This window comes from Rhinolophus ferrumequinum, chromosome 23 (assembly GCF_004115265.2).
Source record: "Rhinolophus ferrumequinum isolate MPI-CBG mRhiFer1 chromosome 23, mRhiFer1_v1.p, whole genome shotgun sequence".
Lineage (NCBI taxonomy): Eukaryota > Metazoa > Chordata > Mammalia > Chiroptera > Rhinolophidae > Rhinolophus > Rhinolophus ferrumequinum.
In genome coordinates this window covers 25,440,741-25,455,146 of record NC_046306.1, presented here as the reverse complement: position 1 = coordinate 25,455,146, position 14,406 = coordinate 25,440,741, and the positions used below count along the sequence as shown (strand labels likewise).

At 40.2% G+C, this 14,406-nt stretch overlaps 1 long non-coding RNA gene across 1 annotated transcript; it reads left to right on the top strand.

Moving 5' to 3' along the window:
- The first annotated feature begins 2,620 nt into the window (after positions 1 to 2,620).
- LOC117015696 (uncharacterized) lies at positions 2,621 to 5,679 on the top strand. Its single transcript, XR_004421776.1, has 3 exons — positions 2,621 to 2,728; positions 5,007 to 5,184; positions 5,550 to 5,679. It is a non-coding gene; the product is annotated as an uncharacterized LOC117015696 (long non-coding RNA).
- Positions 5,680 to 14,406: the final 8,727 nt, after the last annotated feature.

Sequence of the window (14,406 nt, the reverse complement as noted above, 5' to 3'; positions counted from 1 at the left end):
TGGCTAGGCCAAAAAGGAACACCCACGAAGCCATAGGTAGGGAAGTCACGCCACTATACTCTCACTGGCGACTGGGTTGGAGACACAGGAACCAGGAGCAACACAATTCTCAACCCTCACTGCGCTGCTTGCAGACTCAGCCACCATCTTCTTGCTAGCTCCCCCCCTTTTTTTCTGCTAGCCTAGCCACAGCAGTTATATTCATGGCTAATGGCTCACTGGTTACAGCTGACGGCCAACTAGCCACAGCTGATGGCCATTTGATCAGTCAATGGCCATTTACTACCTGAGCCAGCACCTTTCTATGTGAGGCCGAGAGCCTGGCAACTGCACTCCTGGCTCTCCACATTTGTCTCACTGCAATAGATAACTAACTAATAAAGACAACAAGAGTTTGGAAGTCCCCCTACATACCAAGACCGTGACAGAAGATATTACACTGAGACAATACAGCAAACCCATGGAAGATGTCCTTTTCCTCCTTTCCTGCTTTGGCTCGTAGAGAACCATCTCCTCTCCAAGCTGCCTTCCATCAAAGCCCACTGTCCTGGTGTCACCAGAAGCCCCATCTCTATTTCTTGCCCAAGGCCCTATTACAGACTGCTGTCAGTGTCGGATCAAGGCTTCTGCTGCGGACACAGAGGTCCCCATCTCACGTTGCTGCTGAGCCACTGGCACTAACTCCCAACACCTGAGAAGTCACTGGCAGCAACGCAGCCTTCATTACTGCAAAGTGGTTCTTGCATTCACTTGTACTGTGACTGTGGCAGAAACCCCAAGGTGGGGGAGGGCTGTGGATAACCCTGTGTGCAGAACCAGCTGACCAAACGTCTGGCCTGTGACTAGAGGTGTGGCCCAGATTGCAGTGTTTACCCAGTGGAACAGGCTAAAGCCAGGTAAGCATATCAAAAATGGCTCAAGGCACAGGGGGAGTTTAGCTATGAACCCCAGCTAGTCAGGGCCAAGGGCATTAATTATTGACAAGTTTCAAAGAAGATAGAAAGGAAGCAAATATACAGGAAGTTCATGAGCCAGAGTCCAGGGCTTGAGGCAGCTTTGAAGTCAGTGCCTATGGCCAATGCTCTGGCCCCCACCCTCAGGCCTGGCTTAAAGCCAACAAGTCCCTTTTCTCATATGCATTTCAAGGGAAGCTATAGCTTTTTTTTCATGTGGAAAGTTCCCACAGTGTTGCCAGAGCTCAGATTCTATCTGGTGCTGGCAAGGAAGCGTGAACAATTTTATATTCGTTTAGGTGCCCCCAGAAGAAAGCCCTGAGGCAAGGATTCAAGGTTAATGTGGGTCTTAACCTGAAGAAGCAGGTAGGGGAGTGGGGAAGTGAGACACGGAAGGGAAGGGTAGTCAATACAGGATCCATTGTCAAGCCTGCTAGTGTGAGGAATTGGAGCTTAATTCTACATGGGGAAACTCTGGGAAATGGTGTAAGACACATGCCTCAGAGAGGCAAGGGGGCTGGAGTATTTGGGGATATTTATACACCAACTCCAGACAACCATTATTGAGGGCTACTAGGGCAGGGGGTGTTAATTACTGTGGGGACCAACACAGAGATGCAGATACTAGTTGATTAATCTTTTATTTGTTTATTGGTCATTTAGGTGTTCCCTTCTGTGAATTGTGCATTTATCCTTTGCCCATTTTTCTATTGTGTTGTTTTATCTTTTTCTTATTGATTTATAGGACTTATGTATTCAGATACTAATCTTTTCTTCATTATATGTGTGGCAAATATTTGCCAGATTGTAGCTCACCTTTTCACTTCCTTTATGGTATAATTCAATACGTAGTTCTTATTTTTAACGTAGGTGAATTTAACAAGCTGTTTTATATAGTCTGTGCCTTTTGTGTCTTCTTTAAGGAAGTCTTTCCTATCTTGAGGTAACAAAGATGATAATTTACTGGGCATTTTTACTTTTTACAGATATTCTTTAATCCACTTAGAAATCATTTATATGATGATGTAATATAGGAATTCAATATTTTTTATCATGGGAAATGTCAAATATACACAAAAATAGAATAGTACGATGACCTCAACACGTAGTTTCAGTAATTATTAACTGATTTCAATTGACCACTGCTGTGTCACAAATTACCACAACTTTGCAAATAAAAACAGTAATCAACATTTGTTATCTCACCCAGTGTCTTTGGTTCAGTATTTCAGGAGTGACTTAACTTGGTACTGGTTTAAGCTCTGTCATGAGACTGCAGTCACGTTTTCAACCTGGGCTGCAGTCGTCTGAAGCCTTCACTAGGGTTAAAGGATCTGTTTCAAGGTGACTCTCACCTGTGGCTGGTAAGATGTTGGCAGGAGGCATCTGTTTTCTTGCCACATGGACCTTTCAATAAAGCTGTTAGAGAGTCCTTACGACATGGTGGCTGGCTGCCTCCAGAACGAATGATCTGAAAAAGAATAAGGTGGACGTTGTCATGACTTTTATGATGTAGTCTTGAGACACACACAGGATCACTTCCACCACATTGTATTCGTTAGAAATGAGTCACTAGGTCCCACCCACACTCAAGGGGAGGGAAATCAGGCACGACCTTTTGGAGAGAGAAATGTCAAAGTTAGTGAAATATTTCTAAAATCTGTACAGAACTAACTCATGGTCAATCTTGTTTCAGCTATGCTTCCATCCACTCTTCCTTACCAACTGGATTATTCTGAAGGAAATTCCAGGCATCATATCATTTCATGTATTAGGTAAGTACTTCAGTATGAATTTCTAAAAGATATGCCCTCAAGAAAAAAAATGTGCTAACTACCATTAGCACACAAAAAATTAAGAATATAACAATAATTCCTTAATATCCCATCAGCATTCAAACTTCCCTGATTTCATCTCTCTCTCTCTCTCTCTCTCTCTCTGATACTTCTGTGCATAACTTCAGATCCTCTCATGCTCACCTGTCTCTAAATTCAGCTACTGCTGCCTAGATCAGCTCTGCACAGGCTCCAGCCAACTTTATGCAAGTGTGCCCTGGCACCTCCTTGGGAGCTCTTCTTTAATACTGCAGTGTGCGTTACTGTGGAAACCTGCTTGTCACCCAGGCATACACAACACAGAAGTACCAGGGACTTAACTCTCTGAAGCAAACTTTGACCAATAGACAATGAGAACCAATGGACAGGGTTTTCCCTTTCACACCCAGATCAACAGTCCTAAGACACAGTACATGCAGCTTTTGAGAAGGTCTACAGCATTAAAGAATCATCCTTGGTGGCCACCCTTGGTGGTGGCCAACTTGATCACGCTTACTTGTGTCGGCTTTCTCTGCTTCCCTGTTTCACTTATAGAGTCCCTCTTGTCTTGAGATTGCACTCCTCAATAAAGTATTTGCACATAGCTTTTTTGTTTCTTTTCAATCAAGTTATCCTTTCTGGGGGACCTAGGCTAAGACACAGTTGGTTGCAAACACGGTCTACACTTTGCATTTGATTAATCCGTCTTTTAGGTCTTTCTGATCTATAGGTTCTATGCCCTCCCATTTCTTTTCCCTTGCAATTATTTGGTTATAATAACTTATATTGTTTGTTCTGAGGGGTTTACCACATTCTAGATTTTGCTGATCTCTCTTGCTATGGTACTGTTTATCATGTTCTTTGTTCCCTATACTCCCTAAATTGGTGGTTAGATCTAGAATCTTGATCAAATTGAGCTTTGATTTTTTTTGGGGGGCAAGGGTGGTAGTATATATTTCCTATTGCATCACATCAGGAAACGTAATGTCTGTTTGTCTCTTTTTGTGATTTTAAGATTGAGCCGTAAATTCAAAGGTAGTCATTCTAATCCACCTATTATAAACTCGCCACCATTCTTTCACCTAATTATTTTAGCAGCCAAATATAATCACGCCCTAGAACTGTACTGTGGAGTCCAATAACAACTAGCCACATGTGGCTATTACAATGTAATGAAAATTGAATAAAAGTAAAAATTAAATTCCTTAGTCACACTAGCCACATTGTAAGTGCTCATAGCTACAGTGGCTTCTGTATTGAACATTGCAGAAAGTTATATGAGACAGAGCTAGCCTAGAATGATTATTTCATTTTAATCTTAATATTTATAATCTCTGGTATTGCATTGTAAATCTATCATCCTTTATACATTTATTAGCTGTAATTGTTCTATAAAGAATAATATTCCCTCATCAACTATTTAGTTACCATAAGGTATAGTTCATACAGTAAAAGCATAAGTGCTTATTTTCCTTTATTTACAAGTATTCAGAATAATGAGATGATTCCCTGGCATCCTCCAAAGTGGATCAAAGCTTTTTGGTTTTCTTATGGTTTTAAATATTATTATAAACTAATGAATAACATATTTGATGTCTTTCAGTTCATTATAGTTACTGTTATTTTGATGCTCAAAATTTCCCATATTACAGTTGACTTCCCACTGTAATATTTTATAGTGTTTTTTTTTCATTTCTAATATAAGATGTATCAAGCTTTCCTTGTACATTCTGCCCCAGACACAGAATCAGACATTTCTTCAAATGGCTCTGGTTCCTTTTGGAAAAAACGGGTATTTGGAGACCATAATCTGAGTGCTAAGGATACTCATTCCTAGTGACTTGGCTGTTTTTTGTTGTTGTTGTTGTTTAATATACAGAGCAACAAAATAATCTTTTTGATTTTTTTAAAGAAAACACATCTAGTGTCAAATTGATATTCCAAATTCAAATTTAGGACTACAAAGTGTTGCATAACTTCTTTGATTGTTATGTTTATATCTCTTTTCTCCTGGACTAAGGGTATTGGTTCCTAATGTTATTAACACAAGTACTCATTTTCTTTGTCTTATAATACCAACAATAATTTTTCATTCAGTTGTGCCCATTAATGTACTGATTGTTAAATATCTTGAATATCACCCCTTGACCTATGACCTTCAAGCTCCATGAATTAATTTTTCCTTACCTGCATTTCCTCATTTGAGAGATTTTCTCTTTTCCTACCACCCATGATTTAGTGACCCTGTTAGTGAAGGAACCTGGCCTTACCTTCTGTAGGACTGGAAAAGAATCCCAGGCAATTAGGGAGTTAACACCCCATGGGTGAACTTTGGCCAGTGCAAGATAAGAGACAGGAAGGAACCAGGAAAAAATCTTCTATCAGTTTCACTCCTCAGTGGACCATTTTAAGAGATGGTTAAGTTTGCATAACTTTTTGAGAAGACTCCTGTGTAACTAAATAACCAGGTATGGGTTTTTTTCTTTTTTTTTTAATTAAACTTTATTGGGGTGACAATTGTTAGTAAAGTTACATAGATTTCAGGTGTACAATTCTGTAATACATTATCTATATCTCACATTGTGTGTTCACCACTCAATCAGCTCTCTTTCTATCACCATATATTAGCAGGTATGTTTTCTTGAAGCTGCAGTGAGCCCAATAATATACCACCTTGCGTTTGCTTTCCTTCCTTCCCCTTGTCTCTAACTTTTGTTGCTCTGGATAGTACCACCCATTAAGACACTCTCATGAAAACTTTGCCTCCTGCTCTGATCTCCAGGCAATCCAGGCAACCGTCATTTTCCCAGGATCGTCTCCATCAGAAGGGTGAAGAGCAGTACTGTGAATTTATGTATTTAATAAGCTCTCCAAGTGAGTTTTATGATGAAGCAAGTATGGCAGACATTACCTTAAAGCATCCTCAGGCCTCAGATCTCACATCAACAGGAAATGAATGGCTGTACAGAATTCAGAAGGGAATCCATCCCAGGAACCCTTTAGCAGTGGCTGTGAAGGACAATGAACAAGGAGGATCAGCACGGAGTGCAGCCAGAGGCAGCAAGATGGACTGATCAAAAACACTGCTGCCAAGGTAAAGAACACTCGGTGCTTCTATCTTACAGGGAGGTAATGTGTGCTCTCTCTCCTGCTCCAAATATGAGTTTTTATTGAGTGAAGTTTTTCATCCCCCTTCAAATAGTTGGATGTTTTGTTTTTCTTGAGAGTGTATTTATGTTGTTGACCATGGGGAGCCACATCTAGAGCTAAACTAGAAGAATGCAGCTAGTTTATAGCTCAAGGAAACCACCCCTCACCACACACACACACACACACACACACACACACCTTCCTGCAGCAGACATTGCATGACCTGAGCTATTTCTGTTTGGGGAGGGGATGTTTTAGTTTGGGTGCCCCCACAAGCATATCCTGAGACAAGGAACTGACTGCAAGTAGTTTATTTGGGAGGTAAAGGAAAATGCTGGTAGAGCAGTGGGGAAGTGAGACAGGGAAAGTAAGGCAACCAATGCAGGGTGTGTTATCATGCCAGTTACCAGTGTGTACAACTGGAGCTTAATCCCATGGGAAACTCAGATCCAGACCATGCCCCACAGTGTTATTCCACTGTAAGGAGTGAGGAAGCTAAACTGTTCATACTTCAGCTTCTATCAGTCATTGGTTGAGAGCAGCTCCCAGGAAAGGAGAAACATTAATTCCTCTGCGTTTCTGGTCTGCTGCGTGGGTGACAAAGTAGGAACAATCAGAGAAAGCCCTTATGCAACGTGCACATGCTGGCAGCTAGAAGTTAGGCCAGTATGACTAAAGCGGTAAGGACAAAGGGATTTGGGCAAGGCAGTGACAGCCTCCACTATGAGAAGTGAGAGAGTTTCCGTTCAGTTGTGAGCCAGCTGCATGATCTTACTTGGGGGCATTTTTAAAGTTGTAGTCACATGTGTGTAAGTGCTGGCCAGTCAAAGAAGTGCATTGCAGACAACATCTGATTCTGCTTGTCAGAATCACCCTTCTCCCATTCTATGCGATTCTGTCACTCAAAAGGACTCTCTCTCCTGTCATAAGGCAAACAAATGACCCAAAGAGGCCAATCATGCTAATTCACTGTAGTAGATACTGTTGGAGCCCCAGTTAGATCCCCTTTACTAGCCAGCATCCCACCCCACCCCTCCCCTCCCGGGGCATTCCACATCTAAAGGTAAGGAGATAAAAAAGACAGCTCCCTTGCCTCCAGGGGAGAGGGGAGAGCCAATTCTGTAATGCAGTTTACGCTTCAGGCTAAAGTTAGGCTACAACTGGACCCTCACCTTTTCCTAGTTTCTTCCCTGGTCCTGTCCTGCTTCCCTCACTCCCTTATAGGTTTTCCTGAGAGCACTCCTTGATTAATCAGGTGCAGCTGAATCCCTGTCTCAGGATCTGCTTCTAGGATGCCCAACCCAAGGCCCATTTACTGGGTCACAATGATGGATTGGCCCAGGGGAAGATACATGGCCCTGGCATAACTAGAGCCTTTGGGGGCATTGATATGGACTCTGGGCAAAAGCAGATCTGTCTCTCTCTCAGGTTATGGGCTACGTGTAAGAACATTGGAGTATATATGTTTACATTGTAATATATATTTCACTCTACTTCTGATTTTGGAGGAAGAGAGAAAGAACCACTCCTTTCTCTTATTCTTGGCTCCTCTACTTTGGGTGGAGGTGACTTCTCTTTAAATCCATAAGTGGGCATTTAACCCACACTGACTAACCATATTCCCATGGCCAAAGAAATTGTTTGGGGTGGTCACATGACCGAGTCGGAACCACTGAAATATGGAATTGTTAAAAGAGAGAAAAACTCTTTTTCCCCCCTGGACTAAGAGCATTAAGGATGAGAGGGAACCTGGGGCTGCTGAAGGCCATCAAGAGGAACCTGAATATAAAGCCAGCACAGCAATAAGCAGGATACTGTGCAGGGAGTGAAGTGAGTCCTCTTTGAAATTGTTGGAGCTCTTGCTTCAAGCATCACTCAGACATTCCTACCTTAGATTACACCTCTTTGATCACACAGGCTAATGAGTTCTCTTTTTTGTATAAACCAGTTTGGGTTGGGTTTTATAACACAACCAAAACAGTTATGACAGATGCAATGATGACATGCCTGCAACTGCAGGAAAATACATTGCTGCCACGCGAAAAGACCCTGGGTGACAATAAAACTTACTCATAAGAAAGAATTAGAACTAAGAGATGGAGAGAGGAAAAGAGAACAGTTGATTGCTATGGGCAATATCCAAGCACCAGATCCTGCCATTCCTCACACATATTGCACCCTTGGGTTCTCAATTAAGTGAACCAACAAATTCCCTTTTTTGCTTGAAAGAATAAGAATTAAGTTTTATCACTTTCAAAGGAAAGAGTTCTAACTAATATAACACCCTTCTTTTCATTTTTCCTTTGAGTCATTTTATTTTTTTCTTATTAAGTTAAAGGCAATCTTTATATATTCTGAACATTGACCTTTTTTGTCCATTGTTTACTGTAAATAATTTATTCTACCACTTATCTTTTCCTTTGTTTATGCTATTTCTCATTGTTGAAAAGGTTGTGATTTTATGAGGTCTAAATCAATGAACTTCACCTTTATCATTTTTAGTTCTTTTGGTTGAAAATGATGGAAACCCAATTCAATCTATTTTAAATTAAAAGACAACATATTGAGCCGGCCCGGTGGTTCAGGCGGTTGGAGTTCCGTGCTCCTAACTCCAAAGGCTGCTGGTTCGATTCCCACATGGGCCAGAAGGCTCTCAACCACAAGGTTGCCAGTTCAATTCCTCAAGTCCCGCAAGGGATGGTGGGCAGTGCTCTCTGCAACTAAAGATTGAACATGGCACCTTGAGCTGAGCTGCCACTGAGCTCCTGGATAGCTCAGTTGGTTGGAGCGTGTCCTCTCAAACACAAGGTTGCCGGTTCGACTCCTGGGCTTTGCCCCCTGCAACTAGCAACGGCAACTGGACCTGGAGCTGAGCTGCGCCCTCCACAACTAAGACTGAAAGGACAACAACTTGACTTGGATAAAAGTCCTGGAAGTACACACTGTTCCCCAATAAAGTCCTGTTCCCCTTCCCCAATAAAATCTTTAAAAAAAATAAAAAATAAAAGACAACATATTGGCTAACAAAACAGAATTCTAGAGGTATTTTGCTGTAAGGTGCAACTAGAATCATAACTCCAACCATGTCGTTAGAACTTCTCTCTCAATCTATCATTTCTCTGGGCTTCTTCCCCATTGAAGCTCCCTTCATCTTTTTGAAAACATAGCCAGTATTCTTACATGTCATAGTTCCAAAGGAAGAAAGACTCCCCTGATGATTGGGTATAGGAATCCTAAGAGAGCCTGCTGGCTATCGTGAGCACTCTGACAGATATGCATCTTATGCATTATATCAAGAGTGCCAAAAAAAGTTTACATTTTAAGAGATGTTATCTATGTACTTTTTAGAAGTTGAATTAAATTACAGTAGCAATGTGTATGTAGTACGTTACATGTGTAGTATGACATGCACTCAAAAGATGGCATTAATCAGGGGCGGCCGGGTGGCTCAGTTTGTTAGAGCGTGAGCCCTGAATGACAGGGTTGCCGGTTCGATTCCCACATGGGCCAGTGAGCTGCACCCTCCACAACTACATTGAAGACAATGGGCCAGATGACTCAGTTGGTTAGGGCACAAGCTCTCAACAACAAGGTTGCCGGTTCAATTCCTGCTTGGGATGGTGGGCTGCTCCCCCTGCAACTAAAGATTGAAAATGGCAACTGGACTTGGAGCTGAGCTGCGCCCTCCACAACTGGATTGAAGGACAACAACTTGGAGCTTATGGGCCCTGGAGAAACACATTGTTCCCCAATATTCCCCAATAAAATTTATGAAAAAAAAAAGATGGCATTAATCAAATGAATGCTAGCATCATTCGTTGTATTACAATTTTAATACATTTTTTTTTCCTTTCTTAAAATGTGTAAACATTTTTTTGTCACCCTCTCTATATCCATTCCTGTGATTGGTGGCTGGGTCAGTCATTTCAAACTACTCAGAATGTGCTCCACACAGATTGAAAGAGTATTACTATAGAAGAAGGGAAGAAGGGAAAATCTGGTAAGCATCTGATAGCCACCATATCATCACTGTCTTTTATGTTTAGTTTATGAAAACCTTTCTCTCTCCAAATTATATTTGTATGTGTTTATTTATATATGTAAATATATACATATGTATTATTTAATCCTCTCATACTTTTTACTTCAAAAAAATTTGTGTTTTCATTTTAGAATGATATTCCATCTAGAATGTATTTTTATTTATAACATGAGGTAGACATCTAACTTAATATTTTTCCCATATGTAAAACCTATTGCCTTAAAAACATTTATTGAATGATCTTACTTTTCCCCACCAGTTGGAAATGCCATATTCATTACAAACTAAATTCTGTTGATGTGGTCCTGTTTCTTGACTATGCATTGCTCCATCGATCTTTTCTTCTATTCCTGCAACAATTCCACGTTGTCAAAATAACAATTACCTTCACTGGGAAATTCTGCTTTTACTTGGTCCTAAACTTCTTCTAACAGGCATGTTTTGGGCTGTGGTTTTCTTTGATCCTATCTCCATTAATCTGATTCTGTCAATTTTTCTTTATTTATTCAGTAGTTAAAAATTTTACTTTAAATTGTTAATTTTTACCAAAGCAACAAATTAAAATGATTCAAAATTTTGTTTCATGGATATAAAATCTTCTCTAATATCTCTGGAAATATTAATTATAGGAATTTTCATAAGTATTTTCTTCTCCTTGCCCTTGTTTTTTTTCCTCAAGTTCTTTATTTCTGTTTGTTTAGGTCTGTGATTTCCACATTGGATGACTTATGACCCTCTGTTCGTATGCATACGAACTGGAGCTTATGTTTGTAGATAGAGTTTATTGATTGGGGCCTCATTGTAACAGGATGAGCAGGGACTTGGAAGTTTCATGGGGGGGACCCCTCCAAATGTCCATTTCTGTAGGTATTTTTCTCTAGGTTGGTCAGTTTCTCTAGAGAAGGCTCCTCCTATCATCCGCCTGTTGGGAGGGAATGTACGTGTGAGTAGAAGGGAGAGAGAGTGGATAATGGTGGTATCTGCCTGGTTCAAGCAGGAGATGACACCAGGGTCTCCATTCAGAATGCAAACTTCATTCAATTCCCCAGTGTCCACTCCAGCAGCCTCACCCTCAACTGTGCCAGATCTCCCTAAACTGAGAACTTTGGGGTCCAATCTTTCCAGATGGCAAACTGTAGTTTTCTGACCTGATAGAGGACCAAGATTTTCAACTATGAATGTCTTTCATTTCCAGTAGCAACCTGACATCAGGCATATGTGGTATTTCCAATTTCTGAGCCTTTCTGAGGGTACTGAAGCACAAATCGATTTTCCTCTTATTGGTTCACCCCCATTTACTTAGCAGAAATGGGGAAACTGAAAGCAATATTAGAACAAAATTCTGAAACCAAAAATTGTGAACATCTATCAAAATTTTATATAACACGTGAAGAAAGGAAACATCAGGTAGACAGAAAAAAAGAAAAAGAAAAAGGTGGTTTGTCAGTGCGTGAAACACAGAGGTGTGTGTGTGTGTGTGTGTGTGTGTGTGTGTGTGTGTGTACAAACAAATACAGAATTAAAGCTAATGAAAAGAATTCCAAATACAATTTCCTAGGTAAGATTAGAGTCTGATTAACTTCTTACAGGACAATAAAATTCTTGTGTTTAACCACACAACTAGACTATAAAACCGTAGAATGTATTGGTTCCTAAAATTCTTGTGTTTAACCACACAACCAGACTATAAAACCATAGAATGTATTGGTTCCATAGAATGTATTGGTTCCTAAACTATGGCTATATACGACCCTAAAACTGCCTGTTCCTGCAATAGCTGTGAATCAATTAGGTACACTGTGGCAATGAAATTACCCAGGACACAAGGTTCTGCTTTCACTGAAACAGGATTTGAGAAAGTGTTTCCCTGAGATATCAGGAATCAGTCAATCATAATTTTGCCTTTTTTCCAAGTGTGTAATCACTTTCTCTTTCTACCTTATTCCAGGTAAGAACATCTAAAATATTATTGACATCATTAGCCCAGTCTTTCCTCAGTGCCTTTTCTTTTTGCCTTGTGGGTTTTGTACTTTTTTTGTCTTTCTAATTTACTGTATTTTATTAAGACTTAGGGACAAAACAGGCATTAATACATGAGCTCAATTACCCTTGTTTTGACCACACATTTCCTTCTTTCTGCTATCTTCCAGACTTTCTTAAAATGCCTGGTCTGTTGGTTTTTTAGTTTCCTGATGGTACTATAGACCTATTAGTTTCTGTCTTTCACATCTTTTCTGGATTTCATTGGGAGTTTGCAGCAGGAATGACAGTGTGTACTTTTGCCATCGTGATCTAGGTCTTTTCCTGATTAGAGCAATTCCAAATATCAATCCCACCTCTGGGGATGGAAGTAAATGATTCCCATTATTCAGATAAACATTGCTATAACATGGCAAGAATTAGTAGGTGTCTTGTCTCCCAGCCTCTACTTCTTATTCATCCCTGTCCACTCCATAAGACAGACACTCCTCAGATGGTACTTTGGAAGGGGTTCACCTCTGCTTTTCAAACTTTAATGGGCAAAAGTAGCAGTAGACGGAGCCAGTTATAAGTGTAGAACCCCAGAATCCACCCCCAGAAGAGGGAGAAGGTGCCTTAGAATCTACATTTTAAAAAGAGCTCCATGTCAAATCTGGAGTAATGCCAGCCTCAAATGAGTAATGCAGGGATAGATTATAATATATTGAATATAAAGAAATTCACCCATCTATCTTGATATTAACAAAACAATTTTTTCTCTATTTTAATTAAAAATTTACAAAGTACAAAATATACTGTCCTTCTGGGGGAATGCTAGATACTTTTTTTCTCTCGATCATACAACACATGAATGAATCTCAAGGGAACACAAAACATTTTGAGGAAGATAAAAGAGAAAGTTCTTCATACAAAAATGCCAATCAGTCAATGTAAAAGGATGATACAAATGTGAAAAATCATCATTTTACGAACATTCTAATAATAATTGATTCGGACAGGATTCTTCAATGAAAGGAGTTGGGGAAAAAAGAGATTCCAAAAGTCTGAAAGTATCACTCTAAGAATATTTAGTAATTACAAAGAGGAAAATGTACCTTTACCATGGAGCGATCTGGTGGTCACCATCTTGACACTTAACATAATTACTAATGTGACAAACTGACTGGTGTGATAGAGATGGACATTTTATAACTTAATATTTCTATGAAAACTCTGAACACAGATTTATTTTTTAGAAAATCAGATGAGATCAGGGCCCTGTGCATTATGATATCATAGTGATTTTTAACACAATAGCTTATTAACGGATGTGATCAATACTTTGAAACTTTCAGTTCCCTTCTACCACAGACTCTCTTACGTTCTGGAAATGACCAGAGAAGACTCTTGTATAGTCTTCACAGAATCCTGGTTCTCCCTTAGCAAATGTTACAAGCCAGGCCTCCATTGTATGAAAAGGAGTAGTCTCTGCCCTTTTATTTCTTACACCTTTGTGAAGTGTATCTGATGCCCAGGTAACCCTGTGCTGAAACTGCTGAAATATACCTTGAGCCCACTTTCTTATATGATAATCCTAAACGGACATTAGAATTTCCAGCATCTTAACTTACCAAGATTTTATGTGACAACCTCTAAGTTTCTGCTCTCAGCCTTTCTCTCCCTAGTACTGAGAGGTGGGTCCATGGGGGCTTGCCAGAGGAAAGTGGCATAGTCAGTACTGTCTTGCTAGAATTGCCCTCTGGGCAGAGGCTTCTCATTCCAACCACCTGCTCCATCATCAGTCCACTTGACACCTTGGAGTATAACACTAGGTAGTGTTCTACAAGAAGATGTAGACACCTGTGGATGCAATGGCTGCCAAAGCAGAAGATGGGGTGCTGAGAGATTTAGGGGGCAGTGGTCTCCCTGATCCTCACTTCTCCTCTTTGCTCCTCCAGCAGGAGCTTCCTTTGTTTCCCTGGGACCTTGAGAAACAGGCCTTCCTGCAAAGCCCCATTCCCTTGAGTTATCCAAGCTGCACCTCTCCCTTTTTGTTTACACTAATGATAGCAAAACAGGCACATTGTTCTTCATCTTGATTTTTTGGTTCATTTAATTATGAATTTTGAAGATCCTTGCTTATTAATACCTGTAGATGTTCTTCATTCATCTTTCTGGCAGCGTGGTGTTTTATTGTAGTATACCACCATTATTTAGCCTGTCTTCTATTGATGGATATTTAGGTTGTTTTTAATTTTATTGGTATTATAGTGAGAATTGCACTTGGCTGAAGGTAAAAGAAAATTCAACTTAAAAAAGCTTAATTAAATAGGACACATTTTTCTGTCACAGAAAGGAGTCCAGAGGAAGGAATTCTAGGGCAGGGGCAGTTGCTCAATGCCACCTTTAAGGAGCCAGGCTCCTTCTACTTTCTCTGCCTTCCTTAGGGTGTGGGTTTCATCCTCATACTCACAAAATGGCTGCTGCT